The following is a 26803-nucleotide window of genomic DNA, read 5'->3' as shown; positions in this document are numbered from 1 at the left end:
CAGTGGATAGATTTGGGACTCAAGAGATCAGCCCTTGATATCAGATCAAGTGTAGCATCAAAAGACGTGAGAAATGAAGTTGATGTTAGAAATGGGGAAGTATCCCATTGATTAGAGTTGTCACTCGTTCATTGTCCAAATGTAATGAACCTAGAGTCCAAGATTTGCCATGACATCAGTCTCATGCAAAGATCAACTTCAGTGATCAGGATTTAAACCCATAACAAGGTTATTGTACATCATGCTCTAGTCACAGGAAATATAACATCTCAGCACTAGCTCGATAATTCCAGCCCAGAAATTGTTAGAATCCTGAAGGGATTAGTTGAAGATAAAAATGTTTAAAAGGTTCAGTTGTGTGAATAATCAAGGAAAAGACCATCAAGTATCCAAGACCACAAATTGGAACAGGTCAAACCTATTAGATGTGAAAAGGGAAATAAAAAAGTGTAGGGAATAGATGAGATTGTATTTTGCCATGTTTGAAATCTTTTAGTGTTGTGTGTAGAAAGCTTGGATGATTCCATTTTATCTTCATTTCCTCTATGTAATAAACATTTCATTTTCAAAACAGAATTGCACAACATCTGGCTTGTCCAGTAGTATCAGAGATCATATCACAAGATAGTGGGTCATTTGACTGTAACCTCAAATCCACATTTGCATTTTTCTCTGGCAACCTTTTAACTTGTTACTTATGAAAGATTTATTTACCTCTGCCTTAAACATTTTAGACTTGAGCTTACTTCTTCAAGAGGCAATTGAAACAGATGACCCATAGACATTTTTTAATTACTGTATTTAAATAGGTGACTCTTTATTTTTAAACAATGATCCCTAGTTTCTCCCATACAAAAAGTGAACATCCTCTCCACATCCACCCTCACAAGACCCTTCTAGATCTCATGCTTTAAACAGTTTGCCTCTTATCTAAATTCCAGCAGATAGAAGCCTCTGCTGTCCAACCTTTCCTCCATCCTTGGACTTCTCCATCGCCAGACCATGGCAACATGACGGCTGGAGGAAAAGCGCCTCATCTTCTGCCTAGGAACCCTCCAATCACAAGGGATGAACTCAGGATTTCTCCAGTTTCCTCATTTCCCCTCCCCCCACCTTGTCTCAGTCCCAACCCTCAAACTCGGTACCACCTTCCTAACCTGCAATCTTCTGCCTGACCTCTCCGCCTCCACTCCAGCCTATCACCCTCACCTTAACGTCCTTCCACCTACCACATTTCCAACGTCCCTCCCCTAAGTCCCTCCTCCCTACCTTTTATCTTAGCCTGCTGGGCACACTCTCCTCATTCCTGAAGGGCTCATGCCTGAAACGTCGATTCTCCTGCTCCTTGGATGCTGCCTGACCTGCTGCGCTTTTCCAACAACACATTTTCAATTATAGAATTTTTCATCTTGTTCAGAAATTGCAAATTATTTACAGTAGAAGGATTACACTTTTAGAACAGTGTAAGCAAGCAAAGAATTTTGAAAGGATTGTGTTATTTTTGTCTCTTTTCAAAAGGCAGATCAAGTGGTCGTAAGCAGAAACCATTTCTGACTCAAGTAATAAAGAGTGTATGTTCAGCTTTCCCTACTTCAGCAACCTTGGCACAAAATGGGCTAAATTTAATACTTTGCTTCACATTTAACAGCAAGATGGCAGCACAAACAATTGGATCAATTTAACAGAAAAGGTATTAACACAGTCATAATGAGATATCACAAAACTGCAGTACAAAGCTGAAGCTGCTTTATCAGCATGTTCACAAAATTAGATTTACTGTATTAAACCTGACCTACATATACCTGATCAATAAACAGAGACTCAATAAGACCATGAGGATTAAAAACAAAGCATTCCAAAACACAAATAAAGATCTACCAACAACTGAAACAGAAGACAAGTTACCATTTTGATAAGTTTCCAACTGACGCATACACAGGTCTTTTGAGATTACTAATGTGCACTTCCAGAATAGGTTTTCTGGAAACTTGAAACTCAAAAGGCTTACTGAAGTGAGACATATTACAGCTTTGTGAGCAACAAAGTTAAAGCCCATCAATTTGCTTTCATATTTATATTTCTAATGCATAAAATGTCCAACACAGTTTTTTCAAAAGTGCTAGTAAGGACTCTGAGATTGTAAGGCAGGAAATGTGGATTGGGAGAGGTGCTTCAAAAGTTGAGAGAAAAAAAATATTTAAAATGGAGGAAAAATAAATGAAAAGTCAAAGCTCAAGTCTCTGACAGCAAGCAGTGAAGCACTTACATGTGCTGTTATCAATGACAGAACTGAGGAAAATAGGACGCCATGTCAGTCCAATAACTGAAGGCTGTGGAAGCAATATTATCAAGTTTAATGGCACAGATTGAGGTTGTCACTTTTTGACAAAGTAAGAAGTCACACAATATCAGATTATAGTTTTAACAGATTTACATGAAATCACAAGCTGTCAGGGTACTACTCCTTCGTTAGCTGAAGGTTCCATTTTCTCTTAACATTTGATCTTCCAAAGCACAACACCTCACACTTGAATATGGGATGATGGGCAAAAAAGGAGAATTACTGCAAATTGAAGGGATTGCAAAGGAATCAATGGATAGTTCAGCAGGTACCAGCTGTTGTAAAAAAGCTCTTTAGGAAAGTATGCAGAGATACTGATAGTGTGAAACAAGAGGAGAAATTGTTCCGATATGGCTAGGAAGAACGGTTTGTTTAGTGTATGGATTCTTCTGTGGATGAAGAAGAGTAGAGGTTTATTGCAAGTCTGAGAGAGTGTTGTCCTGAGCTGGGATAGGGCTAATTGCAGGTAACGACGCATGACTGCAAGCGTGGAGCAGAGGATCCAGAGGGAGGTCTGTTGCTGGAGACTTCGGATTTGTTGTAGGTACTGGTTGTCCTGGTTGGGTCCAAATTTTGTTGGTCTGAACGTAGTCCGGAGTCCGTGCAGGGTCAGTTGGTTCCGTAGGCAGGTGCTGAGGAAGAAGTTGTGGCTGTGGTAGCAAGCCTGTTTCCGATATGACTAGGAAGAACGGTTTGTTTAGTGTATGGATTCTCCTGTGGATGAAGAACAGTAGAGGTCCTTTGCAAGTCTGTGAGAGTGTTTCATTCCTGAAGAAGGGCTCATGCCTGAAACGTCGATTCTCCTGCTCCTTAGATGCTGCCTGACCTGCTGCGCTTTTCCAGCAACACATTTTCTGCTCAGTATGAAACAAGATGCAGTAACACAGGGTGGCAGGTGATACTGAATCATAGCATGGTATTTTTGAGAGAGGATTGTTAGGAAGGTGTTAAAATGCTCTCCACTCTGTTTACACCCCTCAGTCATCAGTAAATTAGATCTACCTGCATTCCTACACTAAAAAGAGTTATCTCCAGTCCAGGCAGCATCCTGGTAAGTCTCCTTTGCGCTCTCTCTAAAGTTTCCACATCCTTCCTGTAATGAGGTGACCACATTTGTACACAATATTCCAAGTGTGGTCTAACCAGCGCTGTATAGAGCTGCAGCATAACCTTGTGGCTCTTAAACTCAATCCCCCCGCTAATGAAAACCAACACACCACATGCCTCCTTAACAATCCTATCAACTTGGGTGGCAACTTTGAGGGATCATTCAATTTAGCATGTATTTGTAACTGCAATTCATTCAATTGTTCTATGTAGAAAAAGGCACAAAGGTTGCAACCACCTGATGGAACAATGATGACAGTTTCTATACCTAATCGCCCTCTTCACTTCCTATTTTCCCTTATCCTGCAATCACTTCTAATTTTAGAGATGCACATTATGCAAGTATGCACATTTCACTTGGTTTTCTTTCAACTCTAACCTAGTTCCTTTTTTTTTCAGATATTCAAAATGGAATCTAAGTCAGCAGAGAATGAGGCAAAACAAAGAAGAAGAGACACTCTCACTCAATCCTACTTGAAGTCAGTTCAGAAACAGTCAGTGTGCATTTCAGGAGCTAAGATAGAGAAGGGGCCCACACATTAATGATTTGGAGATGCCGGTGTTGGACTTTCCACACATTAAGACACTGATCCTGTACACTTGCGCAAAAAAAGGGAGAGGGAAAAGGTAACGCAAGGGCTAGGTGCTAGAGACTGAGGTCAAAGGCTGGTCCTGTTGCAGAAGGTCAGATGAGGTATTTAATAAGCCAAGCTAGGAAAGTAATGTTGACCTTGTTGGTTATTTATTATAGACCTCCAAAGAGTGGGAAGTAGAATAGGGTATTTGTTGGCAGATTATGGAAATCTGCAAGTATAATAGCTGGCAATTTCAATGAGCCATTGGTATATTGGAAACAAAAGGTAGGGTGTGGGGCACAGAAGGGGTGAAACTGCTGCCATATGTGAAGGAACAACTTTCTGGAGCAGTACATTTTCAGTTCTATCAGGGAGGACGTTGGATCTGGTCTGAGGAAATCAGGGAGGCCAAATGGAAAACACCAGAGTGGTGGAGCACTTGCGAAAGTGATCATAATCTAATAAAGGTTCAGTAAGAAGCTTGAAAAGATCACAGACTGGAAAAAGGCAGATTTTACGAGTCTAAAAGGTGAACTGAAGAACATTGATTAGATAATGCTTGTTAGATAAAATGGTAGATTAAAAAATAACTTTCAAATGAGAGATGAACAGTGTGCAAACTAGGTACATACCCATGAGAAATAAGTACAAAGAATCCAAAAGGTAGCATACTGGATGACTAAGGAGATTGATGAGAAAATAAGCATACAACGCATACCTGAATAATAGTGGCAAAAAAGGAGGAGGACGATTCTCTCATATACAGAAGAAAGGCCAAGGCTGAAATAAAGGTTGTTAAGAGAAAACATTGGGAAAGGATGGCAGGCTGTACTAAAACAAACGGTAATAATGTTCTACAAACGTATAAACAACAAAAGATCAGTGAAGTATAGAGCAGAGCCCATAAGATCAAGCAGGGTAAGCTGCTCATTGAAAAAAGTACAGAGATAATAAATGAGAACTTTGTTTCAGTCTTTACCAAATTAGAAAATGGTGACAATGGCGCAGTTGAAAAAGTGCTTACAGTAATTGACCAGCATTAGATAGTGAACTCTTATCTAAGCAATTTTTCTTTATTCTTTTTGTAACTCACCTGATTACAATGACAAAACACCTTTCACTGTATCTTCAAGATATATGTGCCAATACATCATTCATTCCACAATAGTTAAAGAAGAGGTGCTAAAAAGGCCCAGATGGGATCCATCCTAAATTATTGAGGGGGGGGGGTGGAGTAAGGGAGCAAATGGAGAAGCTGTTGAAAGAAATTTTCAATGTCTCTTTGAACATGGATTGTGTTCAGGGCAAAGGAGGATTGAAATGTAACACCATTATTTAAGAAAGGAGCAAAGGATAACCCAGTAAACCATAGACTTGTCAGCTTGACATCAATAGGGAAAAAAATCTGATGGAGGCCATAATATAAGACAAGACAAATATACAGAGAAAGATAAATTAGACAGTCAACATGGCTTTGAAAAGAATAGGTCATGACTGATAAATTTAATTAAGTTCTTTGGCGAAGTGACAGACAGCAGCTAAGGTAGAGCTACGGATGTTGCATATTAGACTTTCAGAAAGCATTTCATATGGTGCCACATGACAGGTTGATTAGCAAATTAGAAATGTTTAGGATTAATGGGTCCTTGGTAGCATGGATTAGAAGTTGGCTAAAAGATAGGAATCAGAGGGTAGCAATGGATGGGCACTTACTGGACTGGAGAAGAGTTGAAAGTGATGTTGCCTAAGGATCAATGTTTTCGGAGCCACACCATCCTGAGTTAGAACTATTTTGTCGTTCATCCATGTCACTGGGTGAAAATCCTTTTTAAAATCCCTTCCAAACAGCACTGTAGCCATCCTTATACCCGAAGGACTAGAGTTATTCAAAGTGGTAGCTGACAACCACGTTTTCCAGGACAATGATGATGGGCAGTAAATACTGGCCTTAGCAGTGATGTTTTCATTCTATAAAACAAACTTCAAAAATTGTACAAGATATTATAACCCTTCTATAACTATTTTCTCAAACTGGTTCTTGTATCGACACCAAATGTAAATTGTGCCTTTATTCAATCAAATTAAAACATGTTTATACTTTCCAACATATCAATTTTAAAATGTAAAAAACAAAATTCTCCCCATGTTGTTCTTCCAGAACTATTTCAGTGAAGACTCTTCAGCCAAGCACATACAGAGGTACCTCAATTATCCGAATACCAATTATCCGAAAATGGGATTATCCGAAGGAGATTGTGAGGTCCCAGCAGAAAAATTACATCAAAGATGTGTGTCCAAAGCTGATAGTGTCTTTTGTTTACTGATTAAAAGTGCTGCTGAAAACAGGCCTAGACTGATGGGAGCGCAGGCACCATCTCTAAATGACTGATCCCCCATCCTCGCTCTCTCTCTTTCCACATTTTCCCTGGAGTTCTACACAGGCGTATACCCTAAACCTCCCCTTCACCAAAATAATCTCTCTAACATTGTCCTGTACAGGACAAAGGTGGAACCTGTCAAAAAGTTGCAGTAGAAAGTTTGTGTATGTGCATGCGCTATTTGGAGACTCACCCCCCCAACCCCCCCTCACCCCCAAATGGCAGTAGCAGCAACAGTCTTGTTGTTGGTGTCTAGTCCGGCTGCCCTGGAAAGGGGGAGGTGGCCAACAGGGTGGCGGTGGTGTTGGTGGGGCAGGGGGACAGTATTGGGGGATGTGCATTGGGGGCAGACAGGGGGCAGTGTTGGACAGGGTTTGGAGGGCTGGAGTGGGGACAGTGTTGGATGCGTTGGGATGGGGGGGGCAGGATTGGGGGGGTGGTGTTAACAGGATTAGGGGGCTGGATTGGGGGGGGGGAGGGAAGGGCTCGCACGTGCTATGCTGCTGCTAGTCTCCTGAACGGGGAACAGACTTATTACAAAACTTCGAGCCCCAGAGGAAAGGCATTGAATTGATTAACCAATTAATCAATTATCCAAACAAAATAGTGTCAGCCCATCTTGTTCAGATAATCGAGGTTCCCCTGTAATTCAAAATAAAATCAGTTCTTTCACTTCACCAACTTGCATTCAAGCTTCCCATTTTTTACTGTCAAGTTAGGTTTTCTATGGTACTAGAAGTGTTAACTACATTTTCGTGAAGTGCAATGCATAGAAACTACATTGCATGCTTCCTTCCTACTGCATTTCAGATGCTTTGCTAATGTGACGTAGTTTTAGTACATTTCCTGTCCTATAGAGGGGTTTAATTGTTCCTGGTGAGAGCTAGAAAACAAATGCAGTATATCAAAGATTAACAGCAAGCAAGCAGCAACATTATAGATTCTATTGCAACAAAAATGACCAGTACACTGCATAACCATTCAACGTTATACTTCCAAAATTAAACAAAACCTACCACTTACATATAATATGAGATTAGATTTGATTACTTAGTGTGGAAACAGGCCCTTCGGCCCAACAAGTCCACACCGACCCGTCGAAGCGCAACCCACCCAAACCCATTTCTCTACATTTACCCCATCACCTAACAATATGGGCAATTTAGCATGGCCAATTCACCTAATCTGCATATTTTTGGACTGTGGGAGGAAACTGGCGCATCCGGAGGAAGCCCACGCAGACACGGGGAGAATGTCTGTGTGGAGTTTGCACAGTCGCCTGAGGCGGGAATTGAACGCAGGTCTCTGACGCTGTGAGGCAGCAGTGCTAACCACTGTGCCCGTCATCCAAGAGTTAGAATCAATTTTCTCTCTCACGGGCATTAAGGTAACACTCAGGTTTAGACTTGGCAGTTACAGAAAATGGAGCTACTACATTAGATTCCCAGCCCTTCCACAATGCTCCAGGGTGTCCTAAGGATTTTCTAAATGGATTGATCCAGTTCTGCATCTACAACAGTCATTGCTGTGTAATTTGGCAGGAGAGTGCTTTCGTCCAGTTGCCTCTTTCTGTACAATACAATTTATATCATTGGATTGTCAAATTTAGGTTTGAATAAGCACAAGACCCGTATCAGACTAGAGCATCTCAAGTCAATTAACAAATTTAAAACAAGATTTACATCAAGTATCCTTCTTATTTCCTTCCCAAATAGGGTTACTTGAGCCTTCTAGTTAGCAGCAACATGCCTTGGAGAAATATTTTATGGCTAGACCAGAAGCATAAACGACTGCTCTCAAATTCTGTACTTGGAGCAATTTGATTATAACATTGTGGAAATAAATGAAAGTGAAATGTGGACAACTCAAATATTTACTGCATGGTGACCATGAGGGTGTCACAAACTTTTAAAAATCTGTGTACACATTTTTTCAAAATTTTCAGCAGTTCAATTGAAGTCAAATCAACACACATACACACTCTTTAAATTCAAGTCCTGAAGCTTCAAGATGTCAACTCAGCTTAGTATCCCTATGACAGGATGGGGATGACGATTAAAAAAAATACATTTGCACACGCACACACATACACCTTGTGAGAATCCCAACATAAACTGCGGTAAACAGGAAACTAGTCCTTCCTAACAGCTGCATCTACAGACTATGTAGTAGCTGCACAAACATGGTTACATTTTTTCCAAGTTTGGTTGTTCTAGTAATGATTTCCACATACTACGCCACAACAGGATGCCTACTAATGCAATCTCCCACCATGCTACCAAATTAAAATTTTGACTAATCATCAAAATGAAAAGGATCCTTTTCTTTATGCCATTCACCATCACATAATCTGCAAATATCTTTTCAACCTTACAGTTGAATTTTCTTGAATGGAAAAGTATTTTACAAATGAATGATGGTAGAGATGATTGATTGAGCCCCTGGGACCACAAAGGCAAACAGGATATCCTTCACTTTCAGTAAATCATCAATGACATTAATACAAAGTATTTTAGACACCAATAAGTTGAATGAAGAAACCACAAAAAAAGAAAACCTTCCTGACGCATTCAAGCTTGCAGTGAATACAAAGTTACTCTCAAGAGAATTAGAAAGTTCTAACCAAATCATGACAAAAAAAACTTGATAAAATGATAAATTAAGATTGAAAGTGCTGGTTATTTTTGCAATTGATTAAAACACAATATCTAGCAAATATCAACATTTGTAGCATGAATGGATTTTATAACCAACAGTCAACTTCAGCTATAAAGAAAAAATTTTGTTACAGCCTCTCAGCATTTTTACTACTACCCAATTTGCACTCTACCAGTAAATGACAACTTTGTAATTTCTCAGTAGTAACTGAGAGAACACTAACAAAAACAGAATGCTATGGGGGTTGAACATGTAATAACCTATGCAGTATCCAGATTGGTGGCGATTAGTCAAGCAAGAGCTGGTGACCAAAATACTCGATCATATTTACAAGCTAATGTTTTAGATTCGTGCAGCATCATTCCTGCATCCTGTCCAGTTTATGCAGGATTATCTCACCAGAGCTGACAGCAGCGGCATACAATTGTAGTGAGGAGGAAAGGACTGTCGTAAGAGTCCTCAGCATTGACTTGAAACCGGAGATTTCGAGCCAAACACAGGCAAAGAAGAAGCCTCAAGAGGATTAATACCACATATTGTCCCTTGGCCGATGAATCAATACTCCATGTTGAATGCCACTTGGAAGCAGTACTAAATGCACAGAACATGTTCTATATAGGGCAATGTCAACCCAAAAGGGGGTTGGTAGTACTAGCTATGCCTCAATTTTCTCTATCTATTTTGAAATGCAGTATGTGATTTGCTGTTTTTTTGCCTCTGTCCTTGATGTTAATTGATTAAGGAGGTAAAGTTTAGCATCCAATATTCACAAGATCCAGGTGCATTGACATCACCATTCCTTTATTCGTTCATATTTCCAACAATCTCTACCACATAAATAATAGGATCTGAAGAGGACTGTTGGAAGAGAATCTAATTCTTGCCACTTGCTCAGAGATACACCACCTTCAGTGATTTCTGGATGTTCTTGTCAAAAAATCAAAAGCCACCACAAAATGCCCCTCCATTAACACATCTGCAAAATTATCATCTACGACTACATTAGAGTTAAAATGAACTGTGAATCAGCTTTAATTAAAAGGTTCAATTAGAAAAGAAGTCATAGCATGTGAAATTGTGAAAATTCTTAATCATTCAAGGTTGATTAAAATGTCAAGATAAAATTAGATTTGTTTTCTGTTTTTATTTAGCTTGGCTTTCATCAAATAAGAATCTGTTGTTAAATTTAGTGTGATGGCTCTTTGGGAAAACACCTTGAGTTGCTGTAACAAGTAGTTTTTCTTCAGTCTCTTAATGTTACCTGTGACATTACCACTCCCAAACATGAACTTTAACTTGCAGTCATGGTGAATTAGTGGTGTTGCTTTAATGGCATCATTCTGCTGAGCAACTAATCATCAGCTTCTCCTTTTGCTCAGCAGGTAGAAAATTCCCAAACTAAACTGGTAAATGATCCATTTAAAAACAAAATCTCCTCCTGACTGGTCTAAGCATATCCAACAATTATATATTGGGATGACTGAAATGGACCCAAGTTTTGGAAGCAAGCAGGATTAATAAAGATGATAAGGATGCCATAGTTTTAGTGGACTGCAGGGCTGCTCTCTCAGCGAGATGACTGATGGTGGTTTACCTTGCCTCAGAGGTGAGGGAAGAGATTGGAAGGAGAATTCTTCATGGTAGCCTCAGTGTGGGAATTGAACCCATGCTGTTAGAGTCATCCTGCATTGCAAACCATCCATCAGTTAACTGAACTGAACCGACTCAATCAAGGTTAATACAAGAGAAGTTAAAAATCACACAACACCAGGTTATAGTCCAATAGGTTTAATTGGAAGTACTAGCTTTCGGAGTGCTGCTCTTTCATCAGCAGTGCTCCCAATTAAACCTGTTGGACTATAACCTGGTGTTGTGTGATTTTTAACTTTGTACACCCCAGTCCAACACCAGCATCTCCAAATCATATACAAGGAAAACAATATAAGCCGGCCCGTCCTTGGTTCAAAACACAAGTTAAATCTTGAATCTCAAGATTCTGGATGCGTGAAGTAAAAACAAAATGCTAGAAATACTCAGCATATCAAATAGCATCTGGAAGGTGGTACAGAGTTAACAATGTGTGTCAATAATGACCCTTTTTTTGTTTACCAAATCATCTACTGGCATGAAGTGACTATCATAAAACGATTGTTCCATGTGGAACACTTCCTGCTCTTTGTTCTACATCCCAGATTTATCTATGATCTTTCAACCAACACCCATGTGCATAAAATTACAGATTACTTTGTATGGCTAGAAGATCTCATTATCCTTAGGAAACTCAAGCTATTGTCTCCACATTCCAAAGCTTAAAACTACAACGTAGAAAATGGTATATCAAAATTCAGTAATAACTAAGCAATCCCATAATACTTTAAATTGTTTCAAATTTACTGATGAGTCCTCATCTTAAAACACTGTTAGTAATACAGTCATAAAAAGTTCATTAAAACTTGAATTAGTTATTTAAAAAAGAGGATCTTCCATATCCACTCTGCAAAACAATGGAGAAACCAATTTGAAACACTGATTTGCTTTTTACATTGTTTGTACAGACACACTCACGTATTTCAGTACTTAAGTAACTCTTATCATTACTAGAGCATAAAAAGTAAGAACCAAAGTGATTTCAAAAGCAGTCTTGTTTTCAGTCACAACAGTTTCTTAGTTGTTTCACCACAGTAGGTTAAAAAGTGCCAAATAAAATCACAAATCCAATTTCTCCCTCCTTTTCTTTTTGCCAATTTTCACCAGCTTTTCTCCTCTCCTACAAATATTAATTTTATCCTAGATGTCTGCAAAATGTAGTTCTGACATGTAAGCCTAAATGAAATAAAAAGGGATATTCACACTGGAGGCTCATCCTGCCATCATCCAACTGCTAAAAATGAATTTTGATAAGGGTCATTGAATACCATTCAAGAGCAAAACCAAAGATAATATTTCCTTTTTGTATCTAGGGGGTGCTGAGGCCAACAGCATGCCTCAGTGTTGCCCAGTCTAACAGTAACGAAATCAACTTTGAGCAGGGATAACCAGAGAAGGATAGTCTGGATAAAAGCAGCTTATTGATTGCTTCAACCAGTAATAGAGTGACCAGAATTCAACTTTTGTACTGGACAGTCTGGATTTTATCAAATATGGCCTGTCGTTGTATCAGATAGCCTTTGATTCCAGTATATATATTATGCCACTCAGGTCATAATGCCTAGCAGCCAGCGTAGGATAGGGCTGAAACAAGAACAGATATTGCTAGAGAAACTCAGAAGGTCTGACAGTATCTGTGGAGAGAGAGAAAAAAAGAGTTTTTTTAAATAGATCAAATCCAGCAACCCTTCTTCAGGGAAGGGCCATTTACTTCATAGGTGTCTGCTGACCAACATAACAAGGAATCAGAATATAACTAATTAGAAGCTGTACAGCACCAAAAATGTCATCTTACTGGTGAATGTCAGCTTAATGGTCTTAAATCCCTCACAATCATTTCCCAGTTGCAAATGTGCATGGAGGAAAAGATATTTGGAACTGTCCTACATTCTATGTTCACAACCTCCATATGTTTTTCCAAGCCTCAACAGTCAACACCAATCAATCAATCAAGCTCCAGGCCAGCAAGTGCCCGGGGGAAAAATATCCTCATGTTATCTACTTCGATCACATGATTCACCAACACAAAATGTCAAGGGAAAGTCACTAATCAAATCCAAACAGTCGAAGGAGTGCAATTTCATAGCAAAAAGTGAGAGTATTATGCAATCTGCACTTTATGCTGATATGCCATCAAATGTTAGCCACTCAAGAATGGGAGGTGAATTTGCACATTGTGCAATTATTTCACTTTGCTTTTGTGACAGAGGCCAGCAACCCATCACCAAGTCACCTCACATGGAATTTGATCAGCCAGCTCAAAACCAGTGCCTAAAAGGAGGAAACTTTCTGAATCTCCTGTTTAGATCTGTCAGCCAGTCTCCAAGTCAAGGATCTCACAGTCAAGGAGGTCGACCTGGTGCACGTTCCAATCATTATAGAAAGTCAGCAAGCACCTCATCATTTAGCTATGTTTTTATAATTGCCTGTGCTGTCTCAAAATAATAGTGACAGCTGATCTGCACAAATCTATCATACCATGAAGCATCAAAAGGTTTACAGGTATATCAAGTTAAAAATCACAACACAAGGTTAATTTGTAAGTACAAGCTTTTGAGGTGCTGCTCCTTCATCAGGTAGCTAGTGGAGGAGGATCATAAGACACAGAATCTATAGTAAAATATCAAAGTGTCATACAACTGATTCGATGTATTGAACAAACCTAGATTGCTGTTAAGCCTTTCATCGTTTAAACTGGGTTGCAGGTTTTGCTTAATTAATATGTAAATCCTAGAAATTCTTTCAAGTCACATTCCTGAAATAACTTAAAGGTTTTATTAAAAAATGTGACATCTCAGCTCAGACAATGCATTAAAAGATGTGTGGTTAGAGTTTGTCTGTGTCCCACTATCTACCTGATGAAGGAACAGTGCTCCGAAAGCTTGTACTTCTGAACAAACCTGCTGGACTATAACCTAGCATTGTGTGATGTTTAACTTTGTCCACCCAAGTCCAACACTGGCATCTCCACATCAGGTGCACCAAGAGCAGCATAAAAGTTAATAAATCTATAGCAACTCCATCTGAGTGAAAGACTTGATGCATAGGAAATCACAGGTCAAACGAGTGAGCGAAATTGTTCTAGTGTCATATTCCGCACAGAAGCACTTAGAATCAAACTGATATTTTTTATCTCCCTATTTGACAACTAATGCCATGAAAAAGGTTGCGACAAAGTGTTTCTCCTCAGTTATGAGGGGTTCACATTTTGAGAAGGGACCAACCACTTCAGCAGAAATTTCTTGACCCAGAATGGTGAACCTATACAATTCATAGAAAGCAGTCAAATCAAAATATTGTAAGATTTTAAGATATATATATATGGACTAAAGGGATCAAAGGACAGGGAAGAAATATGGGAACCGGCTATTGAAGTGGATGATGAGCAATGTTCATAATAAATGGCAGACCAGGCATAAAGGGCCAAATGGTCTAGGTCTGCTCCCATTTTCTATGTTGCGATCTAACCAATGGATTTCTATCATGATAGCTGGGAACACTGGAAGTAATCAGAGTAGAAATATTATTCAACCTCAGTACCTTTGACCTCAGCCTATCAAAGACTTTCACATATTTAGCTGTAATACAAGTGTCAATTCCAGAAAGCACACCATATTTATCAAAAGCTGAAAGGTGTTCCAAAGAACAGTGTTGATGCCAATGTTTTGGTTTCTATTTGCAAATAATCAACCATCAGAAAGCTTGAATTTGATGCTGAAAGCGAAATTGTTAAGTATGATCATTCCAGTATTTTGATTTACAGAACAGCAGCAATTGAGGATGTTATGTGACATCATTAATGTCACGATGGGTAATCTATTCAGGCACATAGGTAACCAGTGATTTTTTTCTGCAGCTATCTACTGACATTCTGCTGAAACCCTGGAAAACTGGGACAAGGTATTTTGAGTGCAGATGAAGAATGAGTGCCCAAAATAGTAAGACATTGCTTTGTTGACATGGGTTTTACCAATTAAGTGGTTGAGCTTTACTTTATCAGTGATGCTTCAAACCTATCAATTTTAGAGCCCCAGTTGTTCACTGACACTTTGAAAATAAATGATACGAATATAGACAGAGAAGGAAATCAGAAAAAGGTTTTTCGTGCTCATAGCATTTCGCACCAAGAAAACTCGAGACAGACCTTTTAAAATTTCAGCAGAAGTACTTGAGTAACAAGTATGACCTGTTCAAAAACAGCTTTTCAAATTTCCTATTTAATCAAATATAATGGCAGTTCAACAGTGATGATGCAACAGGTTTGTGCTTGAAAACTTTGGGCAAACTATGGTCCAGTAAGTTTGTTTAATGTGTTCTTTTCCAAATTAGGTAACTGTAAACAGATTTCAGCTGAGAAAGTGTGCATTTAGAGCAAAATATGCAAATTGTTTGATCCCATTTAAAAGAATCAATTATTTACAGAATTGAAGGAAGATTTTGGTCTGCCGTTCCTTTTGAAAACATAGTTGATTTTGCCTCGACTGTATACTCAGCCAGGCACTTGATTTTAGACTACATTAGATTCCCTACAGTACAGAAACAGGTCCTTCAGTCCAACAAATCCACACCAACTCTCTGAAGAGAACCCACCCAGATCCATTCTCCTACCCTATATTTGCCCCTGACTAATGCACCTAACTCTATGGGCAATTTAACATGGCCAATTCACCTGACCTGCACATCTTTGGAACGTGGGAGGAAACCAGAGCACCCAGAGAAAACCCACATAGACATGGGGAGAATGCACAAACTCCACACAGACAGTTGCCTCACGCAGGAGTCAAATCCAGATCCTGAGCACTGTGAGGCAGCAGGGTTAACACTGAGTGGGAAGAGTATCAATTTCAGATGACTGATTAAAAAAGCTCTTAACTCTGCCACCAATTTCTTGTTATCTGCTCTACTTAAACAGATAGAAGTGTTCCCTCCCAGTTGGAGAACACTTCAGTGGTCCAGGACATTCAACCTCGGACCTTCGGGTGACCATCCTCCAAGGCAGATTAGAGACAGGCAGCAGTGAAAATTGGTCTAACAAACGCTGATAGCTAAGTTTGGTACCCATAGGGAGGGCCTCAACCGGGACCTTGGGTTCATGTTACACTACAGGTGACCACCATTGCACTATACACAGACACTCCTACAGACACACCCTCTCACAGACTTAGACACTTTACACTCACACACAAATATACAGTCTCTCTCTCTCAGACACTCACAACCCTCCACCCCAGACACACATCCACACACTCCCACACTCACCCTCTTACAGACTTAGACCACTTTACACTCACATATACACACTCTCTCACAGACACTCACAAACCCCCACCACACACACACATACATACATTTGTGGCGTGAATTTGTACTTGCAGAGTTACATTGTACTTCGTTCAAACACTGCATGAATCCATGTAAGACTCTGTTAACTCACTTTTTAATTAGAATCAGTCTAAACATTATGACACAGACAGGGAACACAGGGGGTTAACACCTTCAACATCTCAACATCTTATGTGCACTGACACCAACTGTTCCAGTTAACCTGAGAATAACTTTTAAAAGAAGTTTTGTGATTTACATATGAGAGAAGTGAAACTATCATGGTCATTCTAACAGATGAGAGATTTAACAAACAATCAAGGTATTTTTCAATGTTTAGTTTCAGTTACATCACATTGTAAACTTTTGCTATAAATTCTGTGTCTTACAATTGTGCACTCCACAACCACCTGATGAAGGAGGCACTCCGAAGGTTAGTGCTTCCAATTAAACCTGTTGGACTATAACCTGGTGTTGTGTGATTTGTAACTTGGTACACATCAGTCCAACACTGACATCTCCAAATCATACATCCCTCATGGTTTTGAGGAGCTCCGTCAAGTATACATTTCCCAAAGAGTACAGCCCTAGTTTTTACATTCTGCACACAAATTAAACACTTATTCCTGGAACTAATATCTCTAAAACCCTCAAAAGTACACAGTAACCAAAATTGCCTCTATTCATAAAAACATAGGACCCCAGATGCCCTTGAACCATTCTCAACTTGGCTGCCAACATCAAATATTTGCACACATATGCCAGAGAGATTGCTGTTGTCCCTTTGCAATCCTATGTCTTGGTTTTGTATAACCTCGCCTCATTATTTCTAATAAAAATGTACCATTTCACGCTTTTCAGTATTAAGTTCAATCTGTCATCTGTCCGCTCCATCAAACTTTGAATGTCTTCTTTTTACCTATCACTATCAGACCATGTGATAGCTGCTTATTTTGAAATTGAGCTCTGTACATCCAATTGATGTCATTAAATTATATCAAAGAAATTAGGGGGCCTAGTACTAATTCACGCACGAAATCACAGTGTGTCATCCTACAGTCCAAACAATTAGCATTATTTTTTCAGTCACTCAGTCAAACTCGGATTCATGCTACCCTTGTCACTTCAATTTAGTTGGCAAAACTTATGGAGCATTTTGTCAAAAAGTTTTTGAATATAATCATCACATTACCCTCATCAATAACATCAAGTTAATTAAACATGATTTCCCTTTAATCAATTCCATGCTGTGTTTCTCTAATCTGCATTTGTCCCAAGCGAATTCAGTTTTATACCAGATTATTGCTTCTGAAAGTTGACCCATGACGAAGATTAAACTGACTGCCAGTAATTGATGCAGCTATACATACTTTTTTTGAAATATCCAATATTTGCAATTCCTTAGTCTTCTAATCCCTGTACCCAGTGAGGATTCACACCTCTGCAATTTCCTCTCCAACTTACTTCAGTATTCTTACATGCATATTTCAGTATCCTAGCACCTTTAAGCACACCAAGTCTTTCTAATATCTCCTCTCTTTCAATTTTAATCCATCTGGTGTCTGAACTACAGGGGCATCAAGCTCTTTCTTGGTGAAGATAGATGCAAAATACTCATTTAATACCTTAGCTACGCTCACTGCCTCATGAAGAGAACCTCTGTGCATCCCTATTAGAGTCACAGAGATATAGAGCACAGAAACAGACCCTTCAGTCCAACTCGTCTATGCTGACCAGATATCCTAAATTAATCTTGTTCTATTTGCCAGCAGTTGGTCCATGTCCCTCTAAGCCCTTCCTATTTTTATACCCATCCAGATGTCTTTTAACTGTTGTGATTGTACCAACCTCCACCACTTCTTCTGGCAGCTCATTCCACACAATTCTTTGTAGTGCCTTTTTCTTTATATAGCTTCGTAACTAAGAATTGTTTATTCTGGACTTCTATCTGGCCAGGTAACTTTAAAAATTGGCTAGTTATTTTCCTATTAGTGACTGATTTCTCAAATACATTTCCTTATTTTTGTTTACATGCAATCATTTGGATTATTAGCTTAAATCAGCAAGTGGAATTTCAAACAATCACAACATTTTACATGTTACACAAATGATACTTCAAGAAGAACTAATGGTAATGATACATACTATGTCTTTTAATTACATATACAGGAGGTTTCCAGTTTACAAACATTGCTCCACGTGTATGCAATCCTAAGCAGGGGTGTAACTTTAAAGGTCTGAGATATGAACATTTCCTCGTACTAATGAACAGCTATTTTACTTTGACCGTGTTGTATTCTGACTAGCATACAAAATCGACTTGCAAACGGAAACGGGAACAAAATCCATTCATAAGTTGGGAATTGCCTGTACTGTCAGAACTTTTATATAAGACATGGAATTTGGGTGCGCAAACACTAAAGCTTGTTATCATGGTTCAGGTCAGTTTTGAATCAACATTCACCATTGTAAATTGCAACAGGACTATTTAATTTTTAGACATATGAAAAGGATATCATTCAGCCCTTCATGTCTGTATTAGTTCTGTGAAAGGAGCGGTGAACTGTCACTGTTTGAAGTTTTGGTGAACACTGTAGAATACATTTTAATTTCTATTCTCACTCCATTCAGTCATCACCTTGTACAGAAGATATTTCTCAATTTACTAAAAGGTTTCCAAAACTGCATACACTGCCATAATTTAAGAATCCCAGAAGGTTAAGCAAGTTTTGAAAAGGTAAAGCTACACCCCAAGCTATCCACATGAATATGTACATTAATTTTCTGCTTTAGAGGCAGTGAATTAATTTATAATTAATTACTTGAACAATCTTTAAAAGATCTTGAAAGGGGTTTCAATAATTCCAGAAAACTGCTGAAAGGACCACACGTTGTTAGACAGACTGCGGGAATTAGCAATCATTTGAAACAGGTGTCATCACTACTTTGCATAATCACAATGACTGTGTGCCTTTTTGCTGGGGAGCCATGGAACCAGTTTGCTGGTTGCCTTTTTTTGGTTGGTAGACAATGTATAACATACACAATACTACAGATCATTCCTGCAAAATACAGATATATACATTTTAATGAAATATCACCTTAGGTGGCATTCTCCCAAGAGAACAGCACAGAGGCAATGTATGGGGCGCTTAATCTAGTGTTCAAGCCTTCCCCTCCCTTAAGCTCGAGATCTTCATTCAAAGAATTAATTACCTCCGATTTCAGGTTTTGCTACCTCCCAGTTTGATGAATAATCCTTTGTCAACTGATTTAAAACTCTTCCTCCTTCCAACAGCAATCCCATCCAATCACCACCACTGCTTGCCCTTAGAACTCATTTCTTCCCCTATCCATCTCCTTTGCAGCCTCCTGCTTCCAACTGATCCCCTTCAGAAATCCCACAGCATGAACAGTTAAATTCATGATGTACACAAAGCAGTTAATCTAAAGTTCAAAGCAACTAAACAGATTTGTACAAGTGTGTTTTATGGTCTCCTCCTGCCACACCACTACCTGTACCAACCCACTGCAACCCAACCTATCCTGCGCAGGTGCACTTGACAGAATTGGCTCTAGGTTTGCTCTAGAAGAGGTTAAAGAACCAGAGTCTGAAATTATGAAGAATTAATACAAAGAATGAAACCTTCAGTACATGCACACCTCAAAAGTTCTTATAAAATACAACAGGTAAACACTGGAATTCCCCGTGCTTTTCAGTCAAGAACTAGGAGGCAATAAATAGATCAGAATAAATGGATCACTTAAGACTGGGGTAAGGAAGAATTTCTTCATAAAGGATGGCAAATCTTTGGAATCCTGTACCTCAGAAGCTGTGGAAGTTCAATCTTTGAGTATGCTCAATACAATAGTCAATAAAGCTTTGGTTCCTAATAACATCAAGATATGAGAGTAGTAAGAAAAAATGTGACTTCACCACAGAGGTCTAGAGAGACTGGAATAATAACACAAATTGTTGTCAAAACTCTGGGTTTGGCAGCATCTTTGGGAGGAAAGCAGTGTTTACATTTTGAGTGCAGTGATTCTTCATCTGGAGTAATGAGATGTGGATGTGAAAGTGGTTTTTAGCAGAGACAATGTCAAATTTCAGGCAAGAAAACAAAAGTAATGATGGAGAGCAAGAAGAAAGTGTAGAACAGAAATCCTGTTGGATTTCTTCAAAGTGGGCATAGCTGGAAGAGATGTGGCGGTGAGCTAAACCTAAAAAAACTGCAAATGCTGGAGATTTGAAACAGAAATTGCTGGTGGAACTCAGCAGATCTGGCAGCACCTGTGGGAAGAAAACAAAGTTAACATTTCAAGACACAGAGGGCAAAAGTGGGCACTGCAGATTAGAGTGGTGCTGAAAAAGCACAGAACGTCAGGCAGCATCAAGTGAAGGAAAAGCTTTTACCCAAAACGTCGATTTTCCTGCTCCTCGGATGCTGCCTGACCTTCTGTGCTTTTTCAGCACCACTCTGATCCTGGCTTTCTTCCCACAGATGCTGCCAAACTTGTTGAGTCTTCCCAGCAATTTCTTTATTTTGTTTTAAAAGAGAGAGGCAGGGTTAAGAATATTCAAGGCTGAGATAGGCTTTTAATCAATGCGGGAGTTAAACGTTATGGGGGAAAACGACAGAAAAATGAAGCGGGGGAGTATCAGTTCAGCAATGATCTCATTCGTGGTACACACTTGATGGTCCAAATGACTTACTTCTGCTTCTACGTCTTACAGTTGAATTACCAGCCCACGAGGTACTCGAGAAGCGCAGTCATAGTAGTGATATGATGGTACTGAGCGAGGGTAAAGGTCAACCTGGATAGCTACCAACAGCGTTTAACAACGGCGCTGGTGCAGCCACACGATTCCCTCACTCAATCACTCTAACTGCGTGCACAATCATGTTTGCACCAATTGTCTTTCTCACACAAAAAAAATCTTGCAAGCTTGACCCATCGGGGAGGCTTTTTGCACAGCGATTCTGTTACACGAGTGTGATCCCTGCCTCCAGATGCTCGCTGCCGCAACTCGCTTTGCTGCGCACCCATCACAAAGCAGCGATCAATTTACTCCCTTATCTCTTAAGCAGCCACAGCAGTGAAAGGCAATGACCAAATTAGCGTTACCTTTTCGCTCAAAAATCAGGAACGGACTCTGTGACCTGCGATAGTTGGAGCGGACTAGGTTCGGCAGAGGGGAGTCACTATCATTTACCCCACCCGAGAATAGATTTGTCAGTGTGAAATTATGGAACGGAAATGAACAACGCTCGCTCACTAAATCTCCATTTCCCATTAGGGTCCGTGAACTTCTCCATCACAATCAGCCCGAGTTTACCTCATGAATTGATGGGAGGCGGTCCGATCGCCTTCTGGCTGCCGTTATTTTTCAGTGGCGGCAGCACCGCGTCTCGAGCCGCTGTCCGACCATCGCGCCCGTACCGGTCCCCAGCTCGAGCCGGTCGCTACTTTAAAAAGCTCCTTTCAATCTTCATTTGAATACGCGATTGCGTCACGGGACAGCTCTTCACCTCGACGCTGCGGGTGGCCGTCCTAGGGCGCATGCGCGGGTCACGGCCTCTGAGGGCGGGTGCGAGATGGTGTTGGAGTATCTTCGCCGTTTTAAACGGCCAACTGCAGTAAACAATAAGGCCGACATGACCTGTCCTCTCGGCGATAAGTTAGTGTTTAGTACCTTTTAAACGTGCAATGAAATCGTTATCGGTCGCCTGATATACGAAAAATAACCGAGGGTTTGGTCGTTGCAACGGTTTTTTTTCCCGAGGTAAAGGCGGTTTCTGGAAGTATTTCCAGAGCTCATAGGTTGTATTACCTGAAGGCAGTAGAATCAGTGCTTGAATGACTTGAATTTGGAGATGCTAAGGAGGAAAAATTAGAATACAGATGTCCTAATGACGTGAGTGTTATGAGAGAGATAATAGGTTATCTAGGAACACGCAGTTGAGTTTTAAAGATGGGGGTATTGTGATTTTTAAGTTCATTGAGGAAATGCCATCAATCGTAAAATTGACCTTTGAAAAATCCTAACAAGAATCAAATATATATGCCCAATATGAAACGTGGCACAACAAGTAGCAATAAGTACTGTAAGTCAAATATAATTTGAAAGATTTCAAAGGAATTGAAATGTCAGTTGTTTCTCCCAGCTTTCTTAATTTTAAATCCCTGGTATCTACACATTTTTGTAGATGGTTTTGTCACCTTTGGAAAGTATATGGGAACATAAAAAGTATGTAGAGTAGCAGGAGGAATATTTTCAATGTAGTTTGAAATAGACATTTGTGCCCAAAAAACTTTCAATCACTAGAGCAGTATTTTCTATCCACAGTTGTTTTCCAAACACTTTATCCCCAGCTTGACTTGTAATACCGTAAAATCAATGTGAGCCCAATTGTTGAACAGACTAAGTAGTACACTAGCTGTGATAGAGGGATTGGAGCACAGAAGTTGTTGAAAGGTGGGGATCTCAAAAAAAACCTAACCTATCTATTTGCACCAGCAATCAAGCCTCAAAGCTGCTTAGGCTACACCCACCTCTAAAATGCATAATCATTTAAAAGACACTCCCAGCTGTCTGAAATCAAGCAAAACTTCTTCACTGTTGCTGCCTCAGAACCTTTTTTCTTTATTCACTCATGGATGAGGACAGGCAGCATTTATTGTCCAACCCTAATTGTGCAGAGGGCAGTTAAGAGTCAACCACAGTACTGTGGGTCTGGAAGCACATAGGCCAGAGCACGTAAGGATGGCAGTTTCATTCTCTAAAGGACATTAGTGAACCAGATGATTCTGACAATTGACAATGGATCCATGATCACAAATTCTTAATTTCAATAAAGTGTCTGAATCCAAATTCCATCTGCCAGAGTGGAATTTGAACCTAGGTCCCCAGAACTCTTTCTGGATCTCTGGATTAACAGTCTAGTAATAATACTACAAGGCCATCGACTTGCGAATTCAAAACCTCATCTAACTACCCCAACCAACAGTTTGGGAAGCCTTGCAGTAAAGATAACAAATGGTATCCTGAACAAGTTTTACTACAAAAATCAAGCTTTTTTTTCTATTATAACTACCAATTGGGGGGAAAACAATTACTCATCTCTATCTGACCAATGGGTGCATGTGATTCCATGAAGCTCATCTCTGCTTTCAAATCAAAATGGTGTGCTCCATTAACAAGCTATTATTTCATAAATATCAATTTGAATTTTTTAAATATACACCAACTCCAATCATATTTAACTTGTTACACTTTCCCAATGACCCACAGTTTCAGCAAATCACAAGAATGCTGCAACATAACTGCAGATTATATCAATTCCTGGAGCTGATATGATAATCTGGACATTGAGCATACAACATAGGAACAGGAGTAGGTCATTCATCCCCTTGAGCCTGTTGCACCTTTCAATGAGATCATGGTTGATCTGTGGCATAACTTCATATACCTGTTTTGGCCCAGATTCCTGAATATTTCTTTGCTGAATAAACATTCTCAGATTCAAAATTAACAACTGGTCCATTTGTGGAAGAGCGTTCTAAACATCTACCACCTTTTGTCATTTTTCAGACTCCTTTGGTCCTTGTCATGGTGTGCTATTATTTCCTGTTTTAGGTTGCCTGTCTATTTTGACTGGGACAGATGGTTTTTAAAATCATTTTGGATGAGAGTTTTGTCGACAAGTTATTCATAATTACCTTCGAAGCTAGCAGTGGGCCTGAATCAAGAGATTAAGGGTTTTTTTCCAAATTTATTAGGAAGTTCCAGGACTTTGAAGCAATGATATAAACTACTTTGGAAACATGCTGATACTCGAACCCTGGGATTAAAGATTTAATCAAATTACTTTAAATTTCCAGTTTCTGTCTGACAAACTTAAGTTGATAGAAAATGCTGACCAGGTTTCTGTACTTAATAAGGAGCTACTCTTTTTTTATTTTAAATAAATCAGTTCCAACCACAAAATATGAATAGCTCTTACACTTAACCCTTTGTTAAACCCAGACACATGTAGCCAGGAGATCGACAAATAAGAAAAATGTTAAGGGTGAAGGAAAAAACCAGGGAACGCAATTTGATGGAACCAGTCTACAGTACTCAATGAAGTGTCCTTTCGGTTCTTTACTGCAGGCATGGCAGTTGCACACTAACAGTTCATTCTGGTTGGAGACAGCAGCTTATGTTACTACTTTGTCTCTCTCCTTTTAAAGTCTGTAGGCTTTCTGCTGCTGTATTATTCACAGTCTGTCCACCTGCCCAGGAGCCAGAGAATTGTCATCCTATGCACTTATAACTGACATAATTAGTCCTGATTGTTGGACTGGTTTTACAAATTGTCTGTAGGAAAAGATGTCCTAAAGACAGTTCCATAATGCCAATATGTTCAACAATCAATCCCCACTGAAAACAAAAACTGCTGGGAAATCAGTGGGTCAGGCAACATCTGTGGAGAGAGCAAGCTAACATTTTGAGTCTCGATGACTCAATTCTATAATCAAAACTATCTAATTTCACTGATCTATCATTCATCTCTATTCCTCCCTCAACTCCAATGTTTCCCATTTATATTTCAGTCAGATCGATTCTTCGTTTCATCAGTACCCTGTACCTGAGATCTACCAACATAAACATCAACTCTTCTAGAATTCTGAATGTTCTCCTGGTTCTCATACCAAATCACCTCAGTTTTGAATAAATAGCACTCTATTTTCATAATGCACTCTATTATCATAACCCTTCGCAGTCTGATGCATGTTTGAGTGTATTTTCTACCCTTCCTCCATCATACTATTTGTGGCACAAATTTTAGCTCTTTACTTTTCTAATTCTAACCTTCCCTTGCTTAATCACTCTTTCTCTTTGCTGAAGGCTCTTGAAAAGGCTTGCCATGGGCCATCATTCTACCCTACAGTCTTGTTCTAATCTTGTACAGCTTTTGCTGTACTGTCTGTAATCAAGTTCATTACCATATAATGACTGTCTTTGGAGATGCAGTTGGAGTTTCTTCTCAAATTGGATTTAAACCAAATAGCATGGAAACCACTTCACAAACCTCTGAAGGAAAACTAATTCCAGACATACTAAAATTACTGATTCAAAACTATTTTAATTGATTTTCATTTATAAACTGACAAATGCTGTCATCTTCTGCAAAAATAACATTGCCATTGGAGAGCTGATATACAATAGCCTATTAATTTGAGCTCATTTTGGGGTGTCAGCAGGAATAATAGCCTCCACTATGACGGACAAAAAGTGAAATACACAACTTTCCTAAGGTGTGTTGCTCATCACACTTTGAAAGGAACAAAGCTGATGTTTTACACTTACGAAAAAGGCATAGACACTCTGCATATGCAAACAAGGGGTCTAACACCTTCATAAAGTTACAGATGTACAGCACGAAATAGACCATTCAGTACAATTTGTCCATGCTGACCAGATATCCTAAATTAATCTAGTTCCATTTCCCAGCACTTGGCCCATATCCTTCTAAACCCTTCCTATTCATATACCCATCCAGATGTCTTTTAAATGTTGTAATTGTACCAGCCTGCAACACTTCTTCTGGCAGCTCATTCCGTACGCGCACCATGCTCTGTGTGAAAAAGTTGCCCTTTTTGTCCCTTTTATACCTTCCCCTCTCATCCTAAACCTATGCTGTCTACTTCTGGACTCGCCCATCCCAGGGAAAAGACCTTGTCTATTTATCCCTCTGACTCTCTTAGGAAAACAGCTCCAGCCTTTTCAGCCTCTACCTGAAGCTCAAACCCTCCAACCCCAGCAACCTTCTTGTAAATCTTTTCTGAACCCTTTCAAGTTTCACAATGTCCTCCTGATAGGAGGAAGATGACAGTAGGGTGGCACTGTGGCTCAGTGGTTAGCACTGCTGCCTCACAGCGCCAGAGACCCGGGTTCAATTCCTGCCTTGGGTAACTGTCTGTGTGGTGTTTGCACATTTTCCCTGTGTCTGCGTGGGTTTCCTCCAGGTGCTCCGGTTTCCTCCCACAATCCAAAGATGTGCAGGTCAGGTGAATTGGCCATGCTAAATTGCTCATAGTCGGGGGCAAATATAGGGTAGGAGATTAGATGGATTACTCTTCGGAGGGTCGGTGTGGACTTGGTGGGCCGAAGGGCCTGTTTCCATACTGTAGTGAATCTAATCTAATTGCACACAATATTTCAAAAGTGCCATAACCAACGTCTTGTACAGCCACAACATGACCTCCCAACTCCTATACCAAATGCTCTGACCAATAAAGGAAAGCATACCAACACTCCATTCATTATCCTATCTACCTGTGACTCTACTTCAAGAATTATTTGTCATGAGGACTTTAATGTTGGCAAGGATCCACTTGGGGAAACCAAATATGGTGTTATGTGCAACCTATAACTTATGTTTTTGACACTTACTTATCTAAATATGCAGTCAAGAGGAAGAAATCAGCCCTGACTTAATTTTCTCCCCCTCCCCCAAAATCCTCCTCACTAAGCAGCCTCTTTCCCTGATCGATTTACCTCCTCTTAGAAATTTAATTGTCACCGAATCGAATCGCCAGATCAATTTATCTGAGGGACATTTTACAGTTGGTAGCTGCTAGATGTTACACAGTTCTTTACTGCAGGCTCTACTATGACACTGGCTCGATTATAATGCTCAGCTACAGGGAATATATCCTGGCCACATCCATATTTCTATTACTTTGTATGTTGAACTTAAGTACAGTAAGGAGTTCTGTCAAAGTAT

The 26803-nt window shown here is 39.6% G+C and overlaps 1 protein-coding gene across 2 annotated transcripts in view; it reads right to left on the bottom strand.

Annotated features, from left to right (window-relative positions):
* LOC132827309 (protein-tyrosine sulfotransferase 2-like) overlaps positions 1-21504 on the bottom strand; it is a 69981-nt gene extending 48477 nt beyond the window's left edge. For both annotated transcript variants that reach the window (XM_060843950.1, XM_060843948.1), the window contains exon 1: positions 21367-21504. The gene's annotated coding sequence lies outside the window, so the exon portion shown is untranslated. The remainder of the gene's footprint in view (positions 1-21366) is intronic.
* Between the last annotated feature and the right edge of the window lie 5299 nt (positions 21505-26803).

The sequence above is a fragment of the Hemiscyllium ocellatum genome, chromosome 24 (genome assembly GCF_020745735.1).
Source record: "Hemiscyllium ocellatum isolate sHemOce1 chromosome 24, sHemOce1.pat.X.cur, whole genome shotgun sequence".
Lineage (NCBI taxonomy): Eukaryota > Metazoa > Chordata > Chondrichthyes > Orectolobiformes > Hemiscylliidae > Hemiscyllium > Hemiscyllium ocellatum.
Note: the sequence above shows the minus strand (reverse complement) of the source record. Positions and strands in the feature narration are given on the sequence as shown.